At 43.4% G+C, this 25,166-nt stretch overlaps 1 pseudogene; it reads right to left on the bottom strand.

The window, feature by feature from the left end:
• LOC139530936 (pyruvate dehydrogenase protein X component, mitochondrial-like) overlaps positions 1–24,128 on the bottom strand; it is a 79,728-nt pseudogene extending 55,600 nt beyond the window's left edge.
• Between the last annotated feature and the right edge of the window lie 1,038 nt (positions 24,129–25,166).

The raw sequence follows: 25,166 nt of genomic DNA, 5'->3' as shown, positions 1-25,166 counted from the left end.
GGGAGGTAAGAAACTAGAGTGGTGGTGGGGGTGAAGGCAAACTTTGATGAGGCCTCTCTCCCCCTTGTTGCGTGGCGTGCAGGGGGGGAGCTCAGGCTTGTTCTTTCTAACTGTGCCAACCATGATGATCTTCCTCTTCAGGAGCTGCGGGCTGAGTTTAATCAATAGCACACAATCTCAATTTCTCATTGTATGTGTGTGTCTTCATGGTTTTTGTGGTGTGTAAATTATTTATAACTTCCGGGTCAAAAATGACCCTTTGACAATCTTTGTACCCTGGTGGTGTACAGCTTTCATGGAAATATGAGCAAATGCGATGTTTCACTTTTTCTAATGTTGGGGTCACTCTCGGAAAATCATCAAATTTCAAGTTACATTTTTTTTTTTTGGTTGTTCTCTGCTGTTAAACATAGTGGCGGGTCATTTTTGACCCTTAAGACAACACAAAGGTTAAAATGTTTAGCTTCCTCATTCTGAGAATCATGGATGACTCCATCTTTAGTAACGGGTTTTTGCTAATTATTTTAGGTAGCGTTCCTGTGTTGGAGATTCAGGAAGAATGTGGTGCATTTTTCTCAATATTCCATCCAGGTTACATAATTTTTGTAATATCAAATTAGATCGTTCTTGAATAAGTTCCTCCAGTTCTTTTAGTTTTTCCACCAACTTGTTTTATATCTCTGTAGTTCTGTTTTTATTGCTATCTGCCTTTTGTTTGTGTATTTCCTTTGTTAGTCTTGTCTCTTTTGTCCATAATATTTGTGATCTGCTTAACTTCTCTAGGATAGGGGGCAGCATTTTCACCTTTGGATAAATAGCGTGCCCAATTTCAACTTCCTTCTACTCATCCCCAGAATATAAGATATGCATATTATTAGTCGATTTGGATAGAAAACACTCTGAAGTTTCTAAAACTGTTTGAATCATGTCTGTGAGTATCACAGAACTTATGTAGCAGGCAAAACCTCGAGGACTAACCATTCAGATTTTTTTTTTTGAGGTCACCGTCTGTTCAATGGGATTTCATAGGGATACTAGATTTCCAATCAACCTGTTTGCAGTTCCTACCGCTTCCACTGGATGTCACCAGTCTTTGGAAATAGGTTGAGGTTATTCCTTTGTCCAGATGGCAATGGCTTCATGGCGTTTGTCGTATACAGTTTTATGTCAGTGTTGATGAGGGAGAAAGGCCTCTGACTTGAACAGAGTTGGGTCTTTACATTTTTTTATGTAACAGAGAGATAATTGCAGTAAACATTTCTATTGAAAAAGCCGATTTGAATAATGTTTTTACCATTTCCAATAATATAGAACCAAGTTCAGACAAACAGGTTAAATAAAATTCTGCCATCCCATCCAGGGGATATACATTGGTTCATGTCTTTCATTGCTTCGTGCAGTTCACTGAGTATTATTTGTACATCTAGAGAATATGCATTGTCGGAAGAGAGTTGCGGTTGATTCAAGCCCTCAACAACTGCTCTAATGCTGTCTGAGGTATTTTGTACTTCAAAAACGTACAACTTTTCATAGACATTTTTCAATTCTAAATTAATTGATGGTGAATCACGCAAGAGAACATCATCAGACTGAATGAAACAATGTCAGCAAGACTATCATTATTGCATAATTTATTAGATAAGAGGAATATAAGTCTATTACCGTCCAGATAATCAGTTTGTCCGACTGTGAATTAGAAATTCTGCTCTTAATCTGAGTAAGGAATTTAACTCAGATTTGATGATTAATAATTATCTCTCCTTCTCGGAGGAGAAACTGTTCTGCTGTTGATGAGTTAGTAAGGATAAAGTGGATTTTTTTTTGACTTGTTCAAACCAGATGCAAATGCTAGTGTATTGTTTCTAATGAACATTTTACTGGCATCCCACAGGAATCTATTGTTATTCACAGACTCCTTATGAGGATAAATTAATGTAAATCAGATCTGAATTGACTACAGAAATCCATATTTTTTAAGAGAGTGATATTACATATCCACCTTGTAGCAGGATTTGAAGAATTGGTTATAGATCATTTGCACAAATATGCATTATGATCAGACATAGACATATGTACAATTTTCACCCTTCTGAACTCATTTTCACCTTCTGAACTAGATGCACTAACTATGATAACAGTAATATGTAATCTATCCTTGAAACTGATCAGTGCCTACCGGAGTAAAATGTATATTCTTTCAGCTGTGGATTGTGCACTCTCCATACATCTGCTAGCGCAACATCAGAGACCATATTTTGCAATGCTATGTTGGCTGATGGTGGACTACCCAATTTGTTAGATTTATCCATTGTCGGGTGTTTGTCGGAGTTTTTGTATTTATATCACCACCCAAGACTACATGGAATCAGATATTCCAAAAAGTATTTAGGATAAAATAAACAAATAATCGTAAGTATTAGGGGCATATGCAGAAATAAAAACTTTTTTCCTAGAGAAAATGCCTTACACATAGGCAATCCTTCCTTCTTGATCATTCCCTCGGTCTAATTTATAAAACTTGAGATTACGGCGAAATAGAATAATTACCCCTTTTGATTTATTATTAGCAGAAGAAAAGGCAGCCACCTTAAAGTTGTTGTTTTCTATTTTGCTTATATCATTATATGAGTTTCCTGGAGCATTGCAAAATCTTCTCCTTTCCTAATCACAATAACAAAACAACTAGTACGTTTTTTACTCCTCCGTTCATTTATGCCCTTTAAGTTCCAAGAAAGTACAGATAGATTAAACATAAAAAAGAGTAAAATACTTTGCAAATGTAAAAGTAAATAAAACAGTTAATAGATGATTAATCAATAAATGAGAATAGAATATGTAAAAAAAATATATATATATATACGTTTACCAAGAGCCCTCCCAGATCGCAACCTGCTTTTTGTAGGTCTGAACTTCCCATTAGCGGTGCATGAAATTGTCACTTTTGCACTTGTTTTTAAGGACACGCCTCAAATACCCCTCCCACCTCAGTGCAAGCGAGCTGATGTTAGTCAGTTAAATTGCCGAACCCGTCGTTAGGGCTGTGCACCACCAATGACAGTGCACCAGTTTTTGCATGATAAAATTGCAAACTAACATTTGACACTTGCGCCTCCTTAGCACCAGCCGAAGATAGAGCCTCCAGTCTTACTAACCTTTCGATCACTGGCTGCTCTGATTCTCCCTTTAGGCTTGTACTAGGTGTTGAAATGCATGGGGAGGGAGTTACTAGATGTTGAAATGCATGGGAATGGAGTTACGAAATGTTGAAATGCATGGGCAGGGAGTTACTAGATGTTAAAATACATGGGGAGGGGGTTACTAGATGTTGAAATGCATAGGGAGGGAGTTATTAGATGTTGAAATACATGGGGAGGGAGTTACTAGATCTCCCTACAATGTAGAAAATAGTAAAATTGTATTAAAACCCTTGAATGAGTGGACATGATTTGGAAAGGCACACGTCTATATAAAAGGGTCCCACAGTTGACAATGCATGTCAGAGCAAAAACCAAGCCAAGAGGATGAAGGAACTGTCTGTAGAGCTCCGAGACAGGATTGTGTCGAAGGACATATCTGGGGAAGGGTACCAAAACATTTCTGCAGCATTGAAGGTCCCCAAGAACACAGCGGCCTCCATCATTCTTAAATGGAAGAAGTTTGAAATTACCAAGACTCTTCCTAGAGCTGTCCGCTGGCCAAACTGAGCAATCGGGGGATAAGGGCCTTGGTCAGTGAGGTGACTAAGAACACGATGGTCTCTCTGACAAAGCTCTAGAGTTCCTCTGTGGAGATGGGAGAACCTTCCAGAAGGACAACCATCTCTGTAGCACTCCACCAATCAGGCTGAAGTCACTCCTTAGTAATTCACATGACAGCCTGCTTGGAGTTTGCCAAAAGGCATCTAAAGACTCGCAGACCATGAGAAACAAGATTCTCTGGTCTGATGAAACGAAGATTGAACTCTGGCCTGAATGCAAAGTGTCACGTCTGGAGGAAACCTGGCACCATCCCTACGGTGAAGCATGGTGGTGTCAGCATCATGCTGTGGGGATGTATTTCAGCGGCAGGGACTGGGAGACTAGTAAGGATCAAGTCAAAGATGATCAGAGCAAAGTACAGAGAGATCTTTGATGAAAACCTGCTCCAGAGCACTCAGGACCTCAGACTGGGGCCGAAGGTTCACCTTCCAACAGGACAACGACCCTAAGATCACTGCCAAGACAATGTGGCTTCAGAACAAGTCTCTGAATGTCCTTGAGCAGCCCAGCCATAACCTGGACTTGAACCTGATCAAACATCTCTGGAGAGACCTGAAAATAGCTGTGCAGTAACGCTCCCTATCCAACCTGACAGAGCTTGAGAGGATCTGCAGAGAGAAACTCCCCAAGAAACTCATACCCAAGACTCAATGCTGTAATCACTGCCAAAGATGCTTCAATGAAGTACTGAGTAAAGGATCTGAATACTTATGTAAATGTGATTTAAATGTTTGATAAATTAGAAGAAAAGAAATTCAAACCAGTTTTTGCTTTGTCATTACGGGTATTGTGTGTAGAATGATAAAAAAAAAATGGTTTTTAATACTACTTTAGAATACGGCAATAACGTAACAAAATGTGGAAAAAGGGGTCTGAATACTTTCCGAGGCACTGTACATACGGCATGTTACACAGTCTGAATACTGGATCTGGGGAAACACTGGGAGGTGCTTGGGCTCTCATCGATGAGAGAAGTTTGTCAGGTTCAGTAAAGCCTCAAACAAATTGTACGCAACAGTGAAATGGGCACAGAACAGGGCTCCGGGCAGCCGAGCGGAAATGGAGGAAAACTCACCTCCCTGCGGACCTGGCATCCTTTCACTCCCTCCTCTCTACATTCTCCTCTTCTGTCTCTGCTGCTAAAGCCACTTTCTACCACTCTAAATTCCAAGCATCTGCCTCTAACCCTAGGAAGCTCTTTGCCACCTTCTCCTCCCTCCTGAATCCTCCCCCCCCCCCCCCCCTCCTCCCTCTCTGCGGATGACTTCGTCAACAATTTTGAAAAGAAGGTCGACGACATCCGATCCTCGTTTGCTAAGTCAAACGACACCGCTGGTTCTGCTCACACTACCCTACCCTGTGCTTTGACCTCTTTCTCCCCTCTCTCTCCAGATGAAATCTCGCGTCTTGTGACGGCCGGCCGCCCAACAACCTGCCCGCTTGACCCTATCCCCTCCTCTCTTCTCCAGACCATTTCCGGAGACCATCTCCCTTACCTCACCTCGCTCATCAACTCATCCTTGACCGCTGGCTACGTCCCTTCCGTCTTCAAGAGAGCGAGAGTTGCACCCCTTCTGAAAAAACCTACACTCGATCCCTCCGATGTCAACAACTACAGACCAGTATCCCTTCTTTCTTTTCTCTCCAAAACTCTTGAACGTGCCGTCCTTGGCCAGCTCTCCTGCTATCTCTCTCAGAATGACCTTCTTGATCCAAATCAGTCAGGTTTCAAGACTAGTCATTCAACTGAGACTGCTCTTCTCTGTGTCACGGAGGCGCTCCGCACTGCTAAAGCTAACTCTCTCTCCTCTGCTCTCATCCTTCTAGACCTATCGGCTGCCTTTGATACTGTGAACCATCAGATCCTCCTCTCCACCCTCTCCGAGTTGGGCATCTCCGGCGCGGCCCACGCTTGGATTGCGTCCTACCTGACAGGTCGCTCCTACCAGGTGGCGTGGCGAGAATCTGTCTCCGCACCACGTGCTCTCACCACTGGTGTCCCCCAGGGCTCTGTTCTAGGCCATCTCCTATTCTCGCTATACACCAAGTCACTTGGCTCTGTCATATCCTCACATGGTCTCTCCTATCATTGCTATGCAGACGACACACAATTAATCTTCTCCTTTCCTCCTTCTGATAACCAGGTGGCGAATCGCATCTCTGCATGTCTGGCAGACATATCAGTGTGGATGACGGATCACCACCTCAAGCTGAACCTCGGCAAGACGGAGCTGCTCTTCCTCCCGGGGAAGGACTGCCCGTTCCATGATCTCGCCATCACGGTTGACAACTCCATTGTGTCCTCCTCCCAGAGTGCTAAGAACCTTGGCGTGATCCTGGACAACACCCTGTCGTTCTCAACTAACATCAAGGCGGTGACCCGTTCCTGTAGGTTCATGCTCTACAACATTCGCAGAGTACGACCCTGCCTCACACAGGAAGCGGCGCAGGTCCTAATCCAGGCACTTGTCATCTCCCGTCTGGATTACTGCAACTCGCTGTTGGCTGGGCTCCCTGCCTGTGCCATTAAACCCCTACAACTCATCCAGAACGCCGCAGCCCGTCTGGTGTTCAACCTTCCCAAGTTCTCTCACGTCACCCCGCTCCTCCGCTCTCTCCACTGGCTTCCAGTTGAAGCTCGCATCCGCTACAAGACCATGGTGCTTGCCTACGGAGCTGTGAGGGGAACGGCACCTCCGTACCTTCAGGCTCTGATCAGGCCCTAAACCCAAACAAGGGCACTGCGTTCATCCACCTCTGGCCTGCTCGCCTCCCTACCTCTGAGGAAGTACAGTTCCCGCTCAGCCCAGTCAAAACTGTTCGCTGTTCTGGCACCCCAATGGTGGAACAAACTCCCTCACGACGCCATGTCAGAGGAGTCAATCACCACCTTCCGGAGACACCTGAAACCCCACCTCTTTAACGAATACCTAGGATAGGATAAAGTAATCCTTCTAACCCCCCCCCCCCCCCGCCCCCCCCGAAAAGAGTTAGATGCACTATTGTAAAGTGGTTGTTCCACTGGATATCATAAGGTGAATGCACCAATTTGTAAGTCGCTCTGGATAAGAGCGTCTGCTAAATGACTTAAATGTAATGTAAATGTAAATGGGCTACTTCTTTGTAAATTAATGAGGAGGCGGAGCACATCTCAATTCAAACTGTTGTTAGAAATTAATTTCCAAGTTGAAATATAGCCTATAGATAATTAGCAGGCAGTGTGGGTCTTGCTTTGAGGGCAGCGCGGGTTAACTGTCCTGTTGCCTAACAATCACATTTTGGAACAGTGAGTGCATTCTGACATCTCACGCATAAAGAAACTCACACTGGGGTGACCATTAGAGATATTTGGAACTCACAGGGGAAAAGGTTAACCATGTTTGTGGCTATACAGTGTGTTTGCATTTACTTTGTTTATAAACACTGAAGTACAACAAGTTTTTATTTGGGGTAAGACAGTTGAACTAAGTACATTAGGCATTTATAGTTATATTCTTCAAGAATCAATGAGTACATGAACTTATTGTGGCTGGGGGCAGTATTGAGTAGCTTGGATGAATAAGGTGCCCAGAGTAAACTGCCTGCTACTCAGGCCCAGAAGCTAAGATATCCATAATATTAGTAGATTTGGATAGAAAACACTATGAAGTTTCTAAAACTGTTTGAATTATGTCTGTGAGTATAACATAACTCATATGGCAGGCAGAAAACTACCAAAAAATCCAACCGGGAAGTGGGAAATCTGAGGTTTGTAGGTTAGCCTATCCAATATACAGTGTCTATGGGGTCATATTGCACTCCCTAAGGCTTCCACTAGATGTCAACAGTCTTTAGAACCTTGTTTCAGGCTTCTACTGTGAAGGATGAGGGAATGAGAGCTGTTTCAACCAGATGTCTGGCAGAGTGCCATGAGCTCACTCAGGCACGCCCCCGTGAGAGGTAGCTGTGATCCTTTTTGTTTCTAAAGACAAAGGAATTCTCCGGTTGAAACATTATTGAAGATTTATGTTAAAAACATCCTAAAGATTGATTCTATACATCGTTTGACATGTTTCTACGAACTGTAATGGAATTTTTTTACTTTTCGTCTGGCCTGCGCGTCATGAATTTGGATTTTTGAACTAAACCCGTGAACAAAAAGGAGGTATTTGGACATAAATTATGGACTTTATCGAACAAAACAAACATTTATTGTTGAACTGGGATTCCTGGGAGTGCATTCTGATGAAGATCACCAAAGGTAAGTGAATATTTATAATGCTATTTCTGACTTCTGTTGACTCCACAACATGGCGGGTAACTGTATGGCGTGTTTTTGTGTCTACATGTGCCATATCAGCATTTTGTGTGTTCATGCATATTGTAGGTTCACAGTAATACTAGTTGTGTTTTTGCCAGTGTGTGTGTATTGGTGTGATTGATTGCATCATGATTAGATTTTCATATTGAAGCCATACGGTCAGGGTAGAGGGTGGGGTAGCGGTTCTGTAATCGGTGTTGGTGCGTATCCCACTTCCTCTATGAGTAACATCCCTCTCTCCTGGGGTCTCATTTATCAATCATGTGTAGGCACAAATCTGTACGTAAACCATGCGTGGCAAAGTGCTAGATGTATTGATATGCTTGAGAGTGTGTGTAAATTTATGCACAGCCATGGCCATGCGTAAGACAAGTGGTGGAATAAGGGAACTGTTTGTCAAGTGTAGAATGTGGAAAATATATTTTGAAAATGTGTGAAATTGTGAGTAATAATTAAAATCGTTTTTGGATTGTATTTTATTTCCATTGTGAACATGTCTCACAGCCCTCAATAAACCAATGTTTGGAATCAATCATCAGCGAAACAAACTAACATACAATTTCATACACTATCGCACAACAGGTTGACGTCAACAGGCGTTTCTTTTCCATCAATGGGTTCCCAAATACAAACGGATAAATAGACAGCACAGCACCCACATCGCCATAAAAGTACCATCCCAAAAAAGTTCAAATATGTGAACAGAAAAGGCCTCCACTCTTAATTAATGTGCAGCTGATTTGGTGGCACGCATGACTCGTTCATTCTGCAGAACTGCAATGTTGGCCTATACGCCTACGGGAGGGAGCTGTTGAGGATGGATAGCTTATTGGTGAGTGTTGCCTATTCATTTTAAGTGTATAATATTTGCCATTGCTAAAGCAACTTGAATTGTCCTAATGGTTCTCTTCGTAACTATGTTTTTATTTTTACAGGTCAAGCCACAACTGAGCGAGCCAAATATGCTATTTTGGTTTTACTCAATATCTGACACAAGCACCTCTATTTCAGTATCAGAAAACTATATTTTTTTCTTCACTTTTCTTGGTTGTGCAATTTTATTTCATGGCAATGTGTCTTCCCCGTGGGCTTTAAAAGTATAATTGACTATATATGTGTAACGACATTCTACGTCGTCCTCCTCCTCAGACGAGGAGAGGAGAGAGGGATCAGATGACCAATGTGCAGCGAGGTATGTAGACATCATGAATTTATTAGACAAGACGAACACTGAACCGAACTATACTTGATAAATACAAAATAACAAACAAACAACGTAGACTGACCTGAACATGCAAACTACATAAAAATGAAGAACGAACGAACGAGACGAGACAGTACCGTGTGGTGCAATAAACACAGACACAGCGACAATCACCCACAAACAAACAGTGAGAACAGCCTACCTTAAATATGGTTCTCAATCAGAGGAACGTCAAACACCTGCCTCTAATTGAGAACCATATCAGGCACATTAAACCCAACATAGAAACACAACACATAGAATGCCCACCCAGCTCACGTCCTGACCAACAAAACAAAGGATTAACACAATAACTAGGGTCAGAACGTGACAATATGGTTAATTAGGAGCGTTTACAAAATTCAAATAGCCAAGGCCGTGCACAAGCACTGATGCTGAGAACATGTATATTTATGATTGGTTATCTCCTACTAGTGTGCATATGACGCCTGTAAGACTGTTTGATATATCACACTTTTTTTTTACGTACAAACATCCTAAATTCTGTTTGAAAGTAGTATTTTAGAATAGTTTCCACACAATATTGATAAATGAGGCACCAGATATTTAGCCTGTGGAGCCAGAGGAGCTAGGTTGAAGGATGCAGCAAGGCCTGACCCTCATAAATAACCCCAGTGGAGCTCTGCAGGCAACCTGACTAGCCCATACCCTGCCCTATCCCCACAGGCTGCACATTAAACTGGCTGCTAAATTAGAATTCTAGTGGGTACATACTTAGAGACCACCATACTATACTCACTGTGGGCTAATCTCTGATATGACCTACACAGAGCAGAGACCATACTGTCCCTGCCCAACACAGCCAAGAAACACATCCCTCACACACACACACCAAGAGACTGGTATGCTTCCTCTCCAACACACCCACTAGAGGTTGGGCCTGGGGTGTGTTGTTCAGGGGTGGGATTTTCAGGAGTGGAGTGGGGTGTTGATCTGGATACTGTCTGAGCCTGGGGGGGCTTATCTAATTCACTGCCTCTCTCTCTTTCTGCCAGCTCCCAGTCCTCCTAAGCCCCTTCCCCCAACTCCTAGACCGTTGCCATGGAAATGACCTCATCCCCAGCTGAGACATGGATCGGAAGGAGGGAGAGAGTGGGGAGATTAAGAGAAAGCAATAAAAAATACAAAATGAGAGTGAGAGAGAATGAGCAATACAGGAATAGAGCAAGGGCTAAAAAACACAAACCTACAACGATAACCCTTTCCCTAAACTGCTGCTTAAGTTCTCCTAACCTGCTGCTTATGTTCTCCTAACCTGCTGCTTAAGTTTTCCTAACCTGCTGCTTAAGTTCTCCTAACCTGCTGCTTAAGTTCTCCTAACCTGCTGCTTAAGTTTTCCTAACCTGCTGCTTAAGTTTTCCTAACCTGCTGCTTAAGTTTTCCTAACCTGCTGCTTAAGTTCTACTAACCTGCTGCTTAAGTTTTCCTAACCTGCTGCTTAAGTTCTACTAACCTGCTGCTTAAGTTCTACTAACCTGCTGCTTAAGTTTTCCTAACCTGCTGCTTAAATTTTCCTAACCTGCTGCTTAAGTTCTACTAACCTGCTGCTTACGTTCTCCTAACCTGCTGCTTAAGTTTTCCTAACCTGCTGCTTAAGTTTTCCTAACCTGCTGCTTAAGTTCTCCTAACCTGCTGCTTAAGTTCTCCTAACCTGCTGCTTAAGTTCTCCTAACCTGCTGCTTAAGTTCTACTAACCTGCTGCTTAAGTTCTCCTAACCTGCTGCTTCAGTTTTCCTAACCTGCTGCTTCAGTTCTCCTAACCTCCTACGTTTGTTTATCCCATGTGTAACTGTGTTGTTTTTGTCCCACTGCTTTGCTTTATCTTGGCCAGGTCGCAGTTGTAAATGAGAACTTGTTCTCAACTGGCCTACCTGGTGAAAGAAAGGGGAAAAAAAAAAAAAAAAAAAAAAACTACTGCTTAAGTTCTCCTAATCTGCTGCTTAAGTTCTCCTAACCTGCTACGAAATGTCAAATCTGACGTTAAATTGACAAAAGCTGGATCCCTTATAGCCATGAGCGAGGGAGAGACCTATTATAATAATTGAAAGTACATAAATGAGAGAGATCACTTCCCCTGCTGTTAGTGATAACGTGGTCCAGTCCATCCTATTGGAAGATCTAAGTAATTCCAATATGCATGTGGTAGAGTAGACCAGCTCCATCTGCTCTTTATTTAGGGTACACTCATAGACAACACCTGAACCGCTAAAACAATATGGGCATGCTGCGCTGTGCTAAGCGGCCTGGTTTACACTGCTAATTGCCAGTAGGACACTGCTCTGAATGATGTGACACTCACTGGACGGATGACTGCCTGGAGGGGACAATGACATCAGCTTTAAGACAGGCATGGGTACAGTATGTGCGTGTGTATAATCCGGGTCACCTAACTAGTTGATGAATGTTGGGTTCCACTTAGAAAGGGCAACAAATAAGTAATTATGGCTGCTGGATCATTTAGCTCTGATAATGAAGAGGATGGAGGAGAGGAGGGAATGTTTTCCAGCCGTAGCAGTACCACACTGAGTTGCCATCAACATCCTCTCTCTCGTTAGGATGTAATAGGAGGTGTTTTCCATCTCTGCCAGATCGATCTGACAGCAGACGATAAACTGCTTTCATCACACTGTTTGGAGGGACAAACATGTGGCACAGTGTTAATGAGAGACAGTTGATCTGTCCATCTTTGTTAAAAGCATTCATGTTTCCACATTAAACAGAGGCAGAGAAACAGTAAGAGAGAGAGAGATAGTTGTCATGAAGGACACCTCATCAGTGATGTTCTGCCAATTATAGAGGTGGGAAGCCCAAAGAGCTGCCACACGCGCACCCACACTGTTCACTCACCAGTATTTTGGCCAGGACACCATCATCGTTGGACTCCAGTGTAACCACAGCCTTGTCTGTCTCGATCTAACAGGGAGCCAGCTGCCACCGCCTCACCTGCAGGACACAAGCAACAGACTGACCACTTAGAATGTCATCAAAGACTTAAGCTAATAACTGGGATACGAAATTAAAGATACATGAAAAATAGGCAAGAGACCGTAGTATAGAAAGTCAATTTCTAAGGAATGCTGTAACAGCCTGATCATTAGGTCATTTCTGGCTACATCATACATACATACATATATACATGAAAAATAAACTATGGTTAGAAAGGAAGCACTGCCTCTGCTTCCTAATATAGACTAACAATATGATCAAAATCACATCACATCAAATCAAATCAAATTTTATTTGTCACATACACATGGTTAGCAGATGTTAATGCGAGTGTAGCGAAATGTGTGTGCTTCTAGTTCCGACAATGCAGTAATAACCAACGAGTAATCTAACCTATCAATTCCACAACTACTACCTTATACACACAAGTGTAAAGGGATAAAGAATATGTACATAAAGATATATGAATGAGTGATGGTAAAGAACAGCATAGGCAAGATGGAGTAGATGGTATCGAGTACAGTATATACATATGAGATGAGTAATGTAGGGTATGTAAACATAAAAGTGGCATAGTTTAAAGTGGCTAGTGATACATGTATTACATAAAGATGGCAAAATGCAGTAGATGATGTAGAGTACAGTATATACATATACATTATATTAAGTGGCATAGTTTAAAGTGGCTAGTGATACATTTTTTATCAAATTCCATAAATTTCCATTATTAAAGTGGGCTAGAGTTGAGTCAGTATGTTGGCAGCAGCCACTCAATGTTAGTGGTGGCTGTTTAACAGTCTGATGGCCTTGAGATAGAAGCTGTTTTTCAGTCTCTCGGTCCCTGCTTTGATGCACCTGTACTGACCTCGCCTTCTGGATGATAGCGGGGTGAACAGGCAGTGGCTCGGGTGGTTGTTGTCCTTGATGATCTTTATGGCCTTCCTGTGACATCGGGTGGTGTATGTGTCCTGGAGGGCAGGTAGTTTGCCCCCAGTGATGCGTTGTGCAGACCTCACTACCCTCTGGAGAGCCTTACGGTTGTGGGCGGAGCAGTTGCCGTACCAGGCGGTGATACAGCCCGACAGGATGCTCTCGATTGTGCATCTGTAGAAGTTTGTGAGTGCTTTTGGTGACAAGCCGAATTTCTTCAGCCTCCTGAGATTGAAGAGGCGCTGCTGCGCCTTCTTCACAACGCTGTCTGTGTGGGTGGACCAATTCAGTTTGTCCGTGATGTGTACACCGAGGAACTTAAAACGTACTACCCTCTCCACTACTGTCCCGTCGATGTGGATAGGGGGGTGCTCCCTCTGCTGTTTCCTGAAGTCCACAATCATCTCCTTTGTTTTGTTGACGTTGAGTGTGAGGTTATTTTCCTGACACCACACTCCAAGGGCCCTCACCTCCTCCCTGTAGGCCGTCTCGTCGTTGTTGGTAATCAAGCCTACCACTGTAGTGTCGTCCGCAAACTTGATGATTGAGTTGGAGGCGTGCATGGCCACGCAGTCTTGGGTGAACAGGGAGTACAGGAGAGGGCTCAGAACGCACCCTTGTGGGGCCCCAGTGTTGAGGATCAGCGGGGTGGAGATGTTGTAACCTACCCTCACCTCCTGGGGGCGGCCCGTCAGGAAGTCCAGTACCCAGTTGCACAGGGCGGGGTCGAGACCCAGGGTCTCGAGCTTGATGACGAGTTTGGAGGGTACTATAGTGTTAAATGCTGAGCTGTAGTCGATGAACAGCATTCTCACATAGGTATTCCTCTTGTCCAGATGGGTTAGGGCAGTGTGCAGTGTGGTTGCGATTGCATCGTCTGTGGACCTATTGGGGCGGTAAGCAAATTGGAGTGGGTCTAGGGTGTCAGGTAGGGTGGAGGTGATATGGTCCTTGACTAGTCTCTCAAAGCACTTCATGATGACGGAAGTGAGTGCTACGGGGAGGTAGTCGTTTAGCTCAGTTACCTTAGCTTTCTTGGGAACAGGAACAATGGTGGCCCTCTTGAAGCATGTGGGAACAGCAGACTGGGATAAGGATTGATTGAATATGTCCGTAAACACACCAGCCAGCTGGTCTGCGCATGCTCTGAGGACGCGGCCGGGGATGCCGTCTGGGCCTACAGCGTTGCGAGGGTTAACACGTTTAAATGTTTTACTCACGTTGACTGCAGTGAACGAGAGTCCGCAGGTTTTGGTAGCGGGCTGTGTCAGTGGCACTGTATTGTCCTCAAAGCGAGCAAAAAAGTTATTTAGTCTGTCTGGGAGCAAGACATCCTGGTCTGCGACGGGGCTTGTTTTCTTTTTGTAGTCCGTGATTGACTGTAGACCCTGCCACATTGCAACTCTACTTTGTCTCTATAATGACGCTTAGCTTGTTTGATTGCCTTGTGGAGGGAATAGCTACACTGTTTGTATTCGGGCATGTTTCCGGTCACCTTGCCCTGGTTAAAAGCAGTGGTTCGCGCTTTCAGTTTCGCGCGAATGCTGCCCTCAATCCACGGTTTCTGGTTTGGGAATGTTTTAATAGTTGCTGTGGGTACGACATCGCCGATGCACTTCCTAATGAACTCGCTCACCGAATCAGCGTATTCGTCAATGTTGTTGTTGGACGCAATGCGGAACATATCCCAATCCACGTGATCGAAGCAGTCTTGAAGCGTGGAATCAGATTGGTCGGACCAGCGTTGAACAGACCTGAGCGCGGGAGCTTCTTGTTTTAGTTTCTGTCTGTAGGCTGGAAGCAACAAAATGGAGTCGTGGTCAGCTTTTCCGAAGGGAGGGCGGGGGAGGGCCTTATATGCATCGCGGAAGTTAGAATAACAATGATCCAGGGTTTTACCAGCCCTGGTTGCGCAATCAATATGCTGATAGAATTTAGGGAGTCTGGTTTTCAGATTAGCCTTGTTAAAATCCCCAGCTACAATGAATGCAGCCTCAGGATATATGGTTTCCAGTTTACATAGAGTCAAATAAAGTTCGTTCAGGGCCATCGATGTGTCTGCTTGGGGGGGAATATATACGGCTGTGATTATAATCGAAAGAGAATTCCCTTGGTAGATAATGCGGTCGACATTTGATTGTGAGGAATTCTAAGTCAGGTGAACAGAAGGACTTGAGTTCCTGTATGTTGTTATGATCACACCACGTCTCGTTAATCATAATGCACATGCCTTTATGCTATATGCTAAATAAGTCTGTTTCTATCATACTGCAGAATGTGCACCATAGCAACTAGTCGGACTCTGTGGTGTTAAAAAACCCAGATTTTTCGGGAAAATATCAAAAGAACAGCACGCTCAATATTTAATGGGAAAGACCAGGCGAGATCGCTGGAATGTTTGATAGCAGGCTACATCTCTGGAAGGCATTAACATCTGCTTAGCAATGAAAGAAGACTGCAATTATGAAACTCTGCTTCCCTCCACCACAACCATATTATGCACATCACACCTACAGACACACAGGAGAAAGAGTGGGGGACAGCAGCAGTACTGGTCGTACAGGAAGAGAAGAAGGGAAGATGGGTTCTGGTGGATGATTTCCCCAATATCACCTCATGTCTCCTACAGGGCTGGTGAATCAAATCCACAACCTGAACGGGATGATTCAATATCTTTTGGGCAATTCCATGGTAACAGAATGAAGCAGAGACTCCGATTTTCCATTTTAAAATGTATGTCAAACTAAAACCAAAGAGGGCTCCAGAGTGGCGCAGTGGTCTACGGCACTGAATCTCAGTGCTAGACGCATCACAACTGTTTTGAAGCCAGCTGAATCACAACCGGGCGGCACACAATTGGCCCTCATTGTAAATAAGAATTTGTTCTTATCTGACTTACTTAGTTGAATAAAGGTACATTTTTTAAATAATAATTACATTGCAACGACATGAAAAAACAGCACAAACTGTAATTATGTTACAGAACTTGGCATCTGCACTGTTGTTCAAGTAAAAAACATTTTTGTAGAATTATCTGTGTAAATTGTAAAAAGTCACCTTTGTGCATATAGTTGTATGGTTTATTTAACTTATCAAGCATTGGCTTTTGTTTGGCATACATTCTAAAGTGGAAAATCTGAGTCTCAGATTGGAATTGCCATTTTAAAAAGTTAAGTGAAGAAAGGTCAGAGAAGGCAGATGAGGTTGTGGCCTATGGGGTATGAGGCATATTGAGTCAGTCTCTATTTTCAACAGGCGATCCTAGAGTATAAAAGGTCACCTCAGGGCAGGACAATAACACAGGGAGAGAGAAGGTACACATCCATACAGGGAAACACCAACTTCAGCTCAAATAGCCTGCTTAGTAAAAGATCACCTCAACATTTAGGAAGAGAAAAAGGGAAAATGGTGGGAGTGAGGGAGAGAGGTTAGTGGGAGGATGGGAGAGAGGAAGTGAAGGGAAGAGGAAAGGAGAGAAGCAGTGGGCGGGGGTGGGAGTGAGTATTGACCTCAGAAGCTAAAGAGAGCCGGGAGAACGAAATTGGATTTGTGTGTGTGGTTTGAACACCAGGTGACCCTAGGAGTTAGCCGGTGATGTACAATATTAAAGTTTAAACAGTCAACCCCTTTAACCTCTCCCCGACTGGAATAGCAATAGACTTAGGCTAAATGGTGACACAAACTGGACACTTACAATACAAGAGGATGGGATAGGGTTTCTGTTTAGGTTTCTAACTAAGTCCTCATTGCTACTGACAGGTGGCCTTGGTTAGAGTTGCAGCCGTAAATCACAGGGCTGCAGAAAAGGGTTTCTACTCCACTTGAAATAAACATGCTCCTACACTCACGTCACACAGCAATGAAAAAACAATTGCTGTGCTCTACAAGGTCGTTCCATCTGGGAACATATTTTATTTCCAAAAGCCTACATCTGATTATTTTTATACCACCTCTGACAAACCCAAATGTCGGCATTAATATTACACCACTATATATAGAGAGCGATGGTGTAACCTATATAACAGTATAGCTTCCGTCCCTCTCCTCGCCCCGAACCAGGGACCCTCTGCACACATCAACAACAGCCACCCTCGAAGCATCGTTACCCATCGCTCCACAGAGCAAGGGGAACAGCTACTTCAAGGTCTCAGAGCGAGTGACGTTACCGATTGAAACGCTATTGGCGCGCACCCCCCTAACTAGCTAGCCATTTCACATCGGTTACACCTACATTCTCTAGAAACATATACCCATAAGTCTTTATAAAAAGCTGATAAATTATCTCTCTATACCACGAGATGCATTCCCTTCCAGTGTTAGAGCAGCCACATGGCAACACAGAGGCTACACCAATGTAAAGCGACCAATAGGAGTGGGGTATGGGCTGCCTGTCTCTAATGAATGGCTGTGTGTCTATGGCAGCGAGGGGGAACAGCGTTGCTACCTGACGAATAGACAACGGCCATGTTTCACTGTGCCAATTAGCTGGCAGCAGCCATCAGCTGCCTTCCTTCCTCTGCCTGCCTGGGGTCTGACTGCTGTGTAGAAGGACGTGATGTCACTGGGTCAATGATTAACACTCTGGAACCATCACTCTCGCCCAGTGGTGGAAAAAGTACCCAATTGTCATACTTACGTAAAAGTAAAAGACACGTTAATGGAAAATAACTAAAGTAAAAGTGAAAGTCACCCAGTAAAATACTACTTGAGTAAAAGTCTAAAAGTATTTGATTTTATATATACTTAAGTATCAAAATAAATGTAATTGATAAAATGTACTTAAGGATCAAAAGTAAAAGTATAAATAATTTCAAATAATTTATATTAAGCAAACCAGATGGCACCATTTATGGACAGCCAGGTGCATACTCCAAAACTCAGACATAATTTACAAGTAATGTATTTGTGTTTAGTGAGTCTGCCAGATCAGAGGCTGTAGGGATGACCAGTATATTATCTTGATAAGTGTGTGAATTGGACCATTTTCCTTTCCTGCTAAGCATTCAACATGTAACAAGTACTTTTGGGTGTCAGGGAAAATGTATGGAGCAAAAAGTACATTATTTCTGGAGGAATGTAGTGAAGTAAAAGTAGTCAAAAATAAAAGTAGTAAAGTGCAGATACCAAAAATAAACGACTTTTGGGGGTCACTTAGAAATGTCCTTGTTTATGAAAGAAAGCTAATATTTTGTCCATTAAAATATCAAATTGATCAGAAATACAGTGTAGACATTGTTAATGTTGTAAATTGAAGTTGCTTACAATATTTACCATAAATTAGTGTGAAAGTCCCAGGTTTTACCCACTAGATGCTGCTGTTCCTGCTACCGCTACAACCTTTTATCCATTTTGCTGGTCTCCTGAGCTTATTAAAAAGATCACAACAGGAAACCAATAGCTTTTGGTCATGATGATAATAATGTGGTCATCTTCACAATCAAGCCAGTCCTCCTTGAAAGCAATGTCGTTCATCATTCTCTTAGGCTTATAATCTGTGTCCAGGAAACAGACCATCTGTGTGTGGTTTATTCCCTTCAAAAAAGGTCTGGATTAGTTAGACCATTCCTGGTGAACAACCAAACCATTAGGCTACAGCAGTTCTAATGGTTTCAAATGTTATGGTCTCTAATAGTGTTCAATGGAAAAACAGAAAAGACCAGTGAACTGTATAACAGGTGGTAGGCTAGTGGTTAAGAGCAGTGGGCCCGTAACCAAAAGGTTAATGGTTCAAATCCCAGAGCTGATGTGCACGTCAGTAAGACACTTAATCCTAATTTCCCTTGTAAATCGCGCTGGATAAGAGTGTCTGTTAAATGACAAAAATGTTGTTGCAGGAACAGTGGCATCTAGTGAGCTAGTGGTATATTATGAAATTGACTTATTAAATGGCTAATTTAACATCATCAGATTCACAAGGAATACATTACATATGATGAAGATGCATCTCCCTACTACTTGTCAGACATAGAGAACTGATACTGTACAGTGGGTGTGATTGGCGTGGGGTCTGTAGGTGGCTTTTGACCATTTTATTGGACTGAATATTAATGGTTTTGCCAAAGACGGACAGATTACTTGCCTCTCATCAACCACATGTTTGTCCCTCAGAACAGTGGGATGAAAGTTTTTCCTTCGCTGTCAGATCGATGGGAAAAGCCTCCTATTACATCCTAACAATGCTAATATTGTCTGTTTTTAACTACAGAAATTATTTCAGAACAATCTGATTCATGGAGCTCCTGAGTGATGCAGCGGTCTAAGGCACTGTATCTCAGTGCCAGAGGTGTCACTACAGACCCTGGTTCAATTCCAGGCTGTTCTTAATGTTTTGTACACTCAGTATATTCTGATGGTCTATGGAGAAAGAATAGGAACAAAATGTTAGAGGAGAAATGCATGAAGAAAAATAATTCCAATCTAAGTCACGTCCTTGCCCCTGTCATCCTAGGAGCTTACAGTTTTAAGTATTACAATGTTATGCTCACTGAGGATGACAATGGTGGAAAACAGACCTGAAGATAGCACTAGTCTATTTGAAATGTCCTGCAAGACCCAAATGATACAAGAAGGTGGGCCAAAGCTGTGGGAGAAAAGAGGGAACCTTGTATCGTATGTTCTGTCGCTCGTGTGGTTGTCCATGTGTTTATTTTGCCGTTAAAGTACGACGGTCTACTTCATGTGTAAGGAACTGAGGTCTGGATGAGCACATCACTGCACAGCAATGCCCTGGAAGCATGCCCGCTGAAACACCCCATTCATAAGCCTGGCTCTCTGAATCCGAACAGGCAGTGGAACCCAATGTGCAATTGAGTGTGTGCTGTGCATCTGTGTTGTCAATGTTGATTGGGGGGGGGGTTAGTGTGAGCGAACTAGAACGAGAGAGCCTGCTACGAGAGAGCCTGCTACGAGAGAGCCTGCTACGAGAGAGCCTGCTACGAGAGCCTGCTACGAGAGAGCCTGCTACGAGAGAGCCTGCTACGAGAGAGCCTGCTACGGGAGAGCCTGCTACGAGAGAGGCTGCTACGTCAGGATCTTTCAGCCCGAGGCCTGTCTGTAAGACATTGCCCTGCCCCACCCCATCATTGACTGAAATTATTTTCATAGAGTATATTTTTTCCTCCAGCCTTATAAAAGCCCTATTACCATAATCAGATCCACAGATTGTTGGTCATTGATTGTAAAGACAAACAGCAGAAAGGTCACCACTTAATTAGAATTTGTCTGGTTTCTATTTTCATTTTGTTTTCTGTTTTCATGTTTTAATTTCAACATTCAGCTTTTTCAAACAGAAAATTGCATCCTGCAGCACTAATTCCAAAAAGTTTTGGGACACTGTAAAGTCCATGGAGAATACGAGTACCTCCTCCCAGCTGCCCACTGCACTGAGACTATGAAACACTGTCACCACTGATGAATCCACGATAATCGAGAAATTCAATAAGCATTTCTCTACGGCTGGCCATGCTTTCCATCTGGCTACCCCAACCCCGGCCAACAGCTCTGCACCCCACGCAGCAACTGGCCCAAGTCCCCCCCCACAAGGCTTTCGACTCTGTCAATCACCGTATTCTTATCGGCAGACTCAACAGCCTTGGTTTCTCTAATGACTGCCTCGCCTGGTTCACTAACTACTTCTCAGATAGAGTTCAGTGTGTCAAATCGGAGGGCCTGTTGTCTGGACCTCTGGAAGTATCTATGGGGGTGCCACAGGGTTCAATTCTCGGTCTGACTCTTTTCTCTGTATATATCAATGATGTCGCTCATGCTGCGGGTGATTCTTTGATCCACCTCTACGCAGACGACACCATTCGGTATACATCTGGCCCTTCTTTGGACACTGTCTTAACTAACCTCCAAACGAGCTTCAATGCCATACAACACTCTTTCCGTGGCCTCCAACTGATCTTAAATGCTAGTAAAACTAAATACATGCTCTTCAACCGATCGCTGTCCGCATCCGCCCGCCTGACTAGCATCACTACTCTGGACGGTTCTGACTTAGAATATGTGAACAACTATAAATACCTAGGTGTCTGGCTAGACTGTAAACTCTCCTTCCAGACTCACATTAAGCATCTCCAATCCAAAGTTAAATCTAGAATCGGCTTCCTATTTCTCAACAAAGCCTCCTTCACTCATCCTGACAAACTTACCCTAGTAAAACTGATTATCCTACCGATTCTTGACTTCGGCAATGTCATTTACAAATTAGCCACCAACACTTTATGCAGCAAATTGGAAGCAGTCTATCACAGTGCCACCCGTTTTGTCTTGCTACATATTCGTTGCCAAACCCACTGGCTCCAGGTAATCTATAAGACTTTGCTAGGTATAGTTCCTCCTTATCTCAGCTCACTGGTCACCATAGCAATACCCACTCGTAGCACGTGCTCCAGTAGGTATATTTCACTGGTCATCCCCAAAGCCAACACCTATTTTGGCCGCCTTTCCTTCCAGTTCTCTGCTGCCAATGACTGGATCGAATTGCAAAAATCACTGAAGTTGGAGACTTGTGTCTCCCTCACTAACTTTAAGCATCAGCTGTCAGAGCAGCTTACCGATCGCTGCAGCTGTACACAGCCCATCTATAAATAGACCATCCAACCAACTATCTACCTCATCCCCATATTTGTTTTTGTTTTTCTGCTCTTTTGCATACCAGTATTTGTACTTGCACATCCTCATCTGCACATATATCACTCCAGTGTAAATTGCGAAGTTGTAATTATTTCGCGACTATTGGCCTATTTATTGCCTTACCTCCTTACTTAATTTGCACACACTGTATACAGATTTTTTTTTCCTATTGTGTTATTGACTGTACGTTTTGTAACTCCCATTTGTAACTCTGTGTCGTTGTTTTTGTCGCACTGCTTTGCTTTATCTTGGCCAGGTCGCAGTTGTAAATGAGAACTTGTTCTCAACTGGCCTACCTGGTAAAATAAAGGTGAAATAAAAAATACAAAAATAAAATTTGGCTAAGCCTATGTTATATTCTTTTTGGGGGTAATTTTGATCAGGCATTCAATCAGAGGTGAGATTATCCCCATTTGTCACGTTCTGACCATAGTTCTTTTGTGTTTTCTTTGTTTTAGTGTTGGTCAGGACGTGAGCTGAGTGGGCATTCTATGTTGTGTGTCTAGTTTTCACGTTTCTATGTTTGGCCTGATATGGTTCTCAATCAGAGGCAGGTGTTAGTCATTGTCTCTGATTGGGAACCATATTTAGGTAGCCTGTTTTGTGTTGGGGTTTGTGGGTGGTTGTCTTCTGTCTTTGTGTCTATGCACCAGATAGGACTGTTTTGGTTTTTCACATTTGTTGTTTTTGTAGTTTGTAGTGTTTACGTTGATTTTCATTATTAAACATGATGAACACTAACCACGTTGCGTTTTGGTCCGATCCCTGCTACACCTCCTCTTCAGACGAAGAGGAGGAAATCTGCCGTTATACCATTTCAGCATTTTACCAAGCACATTTTTGGTAATCCTCTCCACATTTTCAGACCCTAGTTTATAGTTTCAATGACATAAGGAGTAATTTCATGCCGTCCCTAGGAGGGGTGCGTCACTTGAGTGGGTTGAGTCACTGACGTGATCTTCCTGTCTGGGTTGGCGCCCCCCCTTGCCGTGGCGGAGATCTTTGTGGGCTATACTCGGCCTTGTCTCAGGATGGTAAGTTGGTGGTTGAAGATATCCCTCTAGTGGTGTGGGGGCTGTGCTTTGGCAAAGTGGGTGGGGTTATATCCTTCCTGTTTGGCCCTGTCTGGGGGTATCATCGGATGGGGCCACAGTGTCTCCTGACCCCTCCTGTCTCAGCCTCCAGTATTTATGCTGCAGTAGTTTATGTGTCGGGGGGCTAGGGTCAGTTTGTTATATCTGGAGTACTTCTCCTGTCTTATTCGGTGTCCTGTGTGAATTTAAGTATGCTCTCTCTAATTCTCTCTTTCTCTCTGTCTTTCTCTCTCTCGGAGGACCTGAGCCCTAGAACCATGCCTCAGGACTACCTGGCATGATGACTCCTTGCTGTCCCCAGTCCACCTGGCCGTGCTGCTGCTCCAGTTTCAACTGTTCTGCCTGCGGCTAAGGAACCCTGACCTGTTCACCGGACGTGCTACGTGTCCCAGACCTGCTGTTTTCAACTCTCTAGAGACCGCAGGAGCGGTAGAGATACTCTTAATGATCGGCTATGAAAAGCCAACAGACATTTACTCCTGAGGTGCTGACTTGCTGCACCCTCGACAACTACTGTGATTATTATTATTTGACCATGCTGGTCATTTATGAACATTTGAACATTTTGGCCATGTTCTGTTATGATCTCCACCCGGCACAGCCAGAAGAGGACTGGCCACCCCTCATAGCCTGGTTCCTCTCTAGGTTTCTTCCTAGGTTTTGGCATTTCTAGGGAGTTTTTCCTAGCCACCGTGCTTCTACACCTGCATTGCTTGCTGTTTGGGGTTTTAGGCTTGGTTTCTGTACAGCACTCTGAGATATCAGCTGATGTAAGACGGGCTATATAAATACATTTGATATAGCTAAGGATTTTTGTGCAATCATTTTTTTACATTAGGCCATTTCAGGGCAACATGCACGGCTGAAGCCAAAGACCCCATCATGCTCACCATTACATCCCAGGATGCTCTGGGTCACACAGCTCTGACCACCAACCTGAGTCTGCTCACTTTTAATGAATTGAGAAAACTGAGTCATGCTGAGCCTAGGAACCAGTAGGCCTCCACACCTGTAGGCCATCCAGTGGGCTATGTGAATTCAGGTCTATTTTATTTTCATTCAAAATGCCATGAAATATGCCCTAACATAGACATACAGCACTGAACTATTCATAACATGGAGATTTGAAAACAGATGGCACCGTATCGGTGACCTTTTTGCCCCAGGAAACAAACCATCTGTTTGGACAGTTTGACCATTTTTGACTCCCAAGTATGACTACAATGAATCCATCTTAGCATGTCAAATCATCCAGGACCAGTGTGTCTTTCTCAACAACTTTCCTTGATTCCTCGCTTCCTCTTTCTCAAAGTGCGTTGGATAACATGGATCTTCTCATCCAATGCGATTTGAAAAGGAAGTGCGAAGACACAAGGACTCAAAGAAAGATGAAAAGTGCTAGGCCAGAAAGCTAACCTTCTGGTTTGTCGAGGACACAAGGATTCCAGGAAAGACCAAATGAGAAAGACCTAAGGAAGATCTCAAATGCATACTTCTCGTGTCCTCTCTCCTCATCTCCTTCTCAAAACCCATTGAATGAGAAAACCAGAGGTCCCGCCCCGCTGACATCTCATCCAATGGGTTTTGAGAAGGAGATGAGGAGAGAGGACGCAAGGAGTATGCAATTGAGATCTTTCCATTTTATTCAAAACAGACTTGATTTCCTTGACTAAGTCTGCGGTATGGTATGATGCTGCCCTCTGCTGGATTCTTCTGTGAATAGCCAAATCATTGGGGCAGGGGGAACTTTCTGTGTGAGCAATGACGACAGCAATCCAAACGTTCCTGTACTGCATCACCAAGGTCCCGATTTCATTTTTAAAAGGATGTTCCCCCATTAAATGTGGTTCCTGTGCACTTAACATGTCTCCCAATTGACATTGGAGCATAATTAACATATTTTGTTCAGTTCTGTTTCTTTTTTTTCTCCAAAAGCAGAATTTAACACAACACAGGATACTTTTTATCTGGATTAGGAGGAAGGGGGCTAAACATTCTGAAAAGCTGGCCTCATGACTCCTCTGATCTAACAAGATCTAGGTGGAATGAGTGGTTTGAATAGAGAGACCAGATCAACCTTAAGTCAATGTATCACTAACATGTCAATTTCAAGAAACGGAGTGGGCTAATGTTGCCTGGATTGACCGTAGTGGCATACAGAAAAAACAACTTGATTTTCAGGTTGGTCAAATCATTTTGACCTCCAACACCTAGCTAAGTAAGATAAACTATTTAGT

This window comes from Salvelinus alpinus, chromosome 9, assembly GCF_045679555.1.
Source record: "Salvelinus alpinus chromosome 9, SLU_Salpinus.1, whole genome shotgun sequence".
NCBI classification, from domain to species: domain Eukaryota; kingdom Metazoa; phylum Chordata; class Actinopteri; order Salmoniformes; family Salmonidae; genus Salvelinus; species Salvelinus alpinus.
Note: the sequence above shows the minus strand (reverse complement) of the source record. Positions and strands in the feature narration are given on the sequence as shown.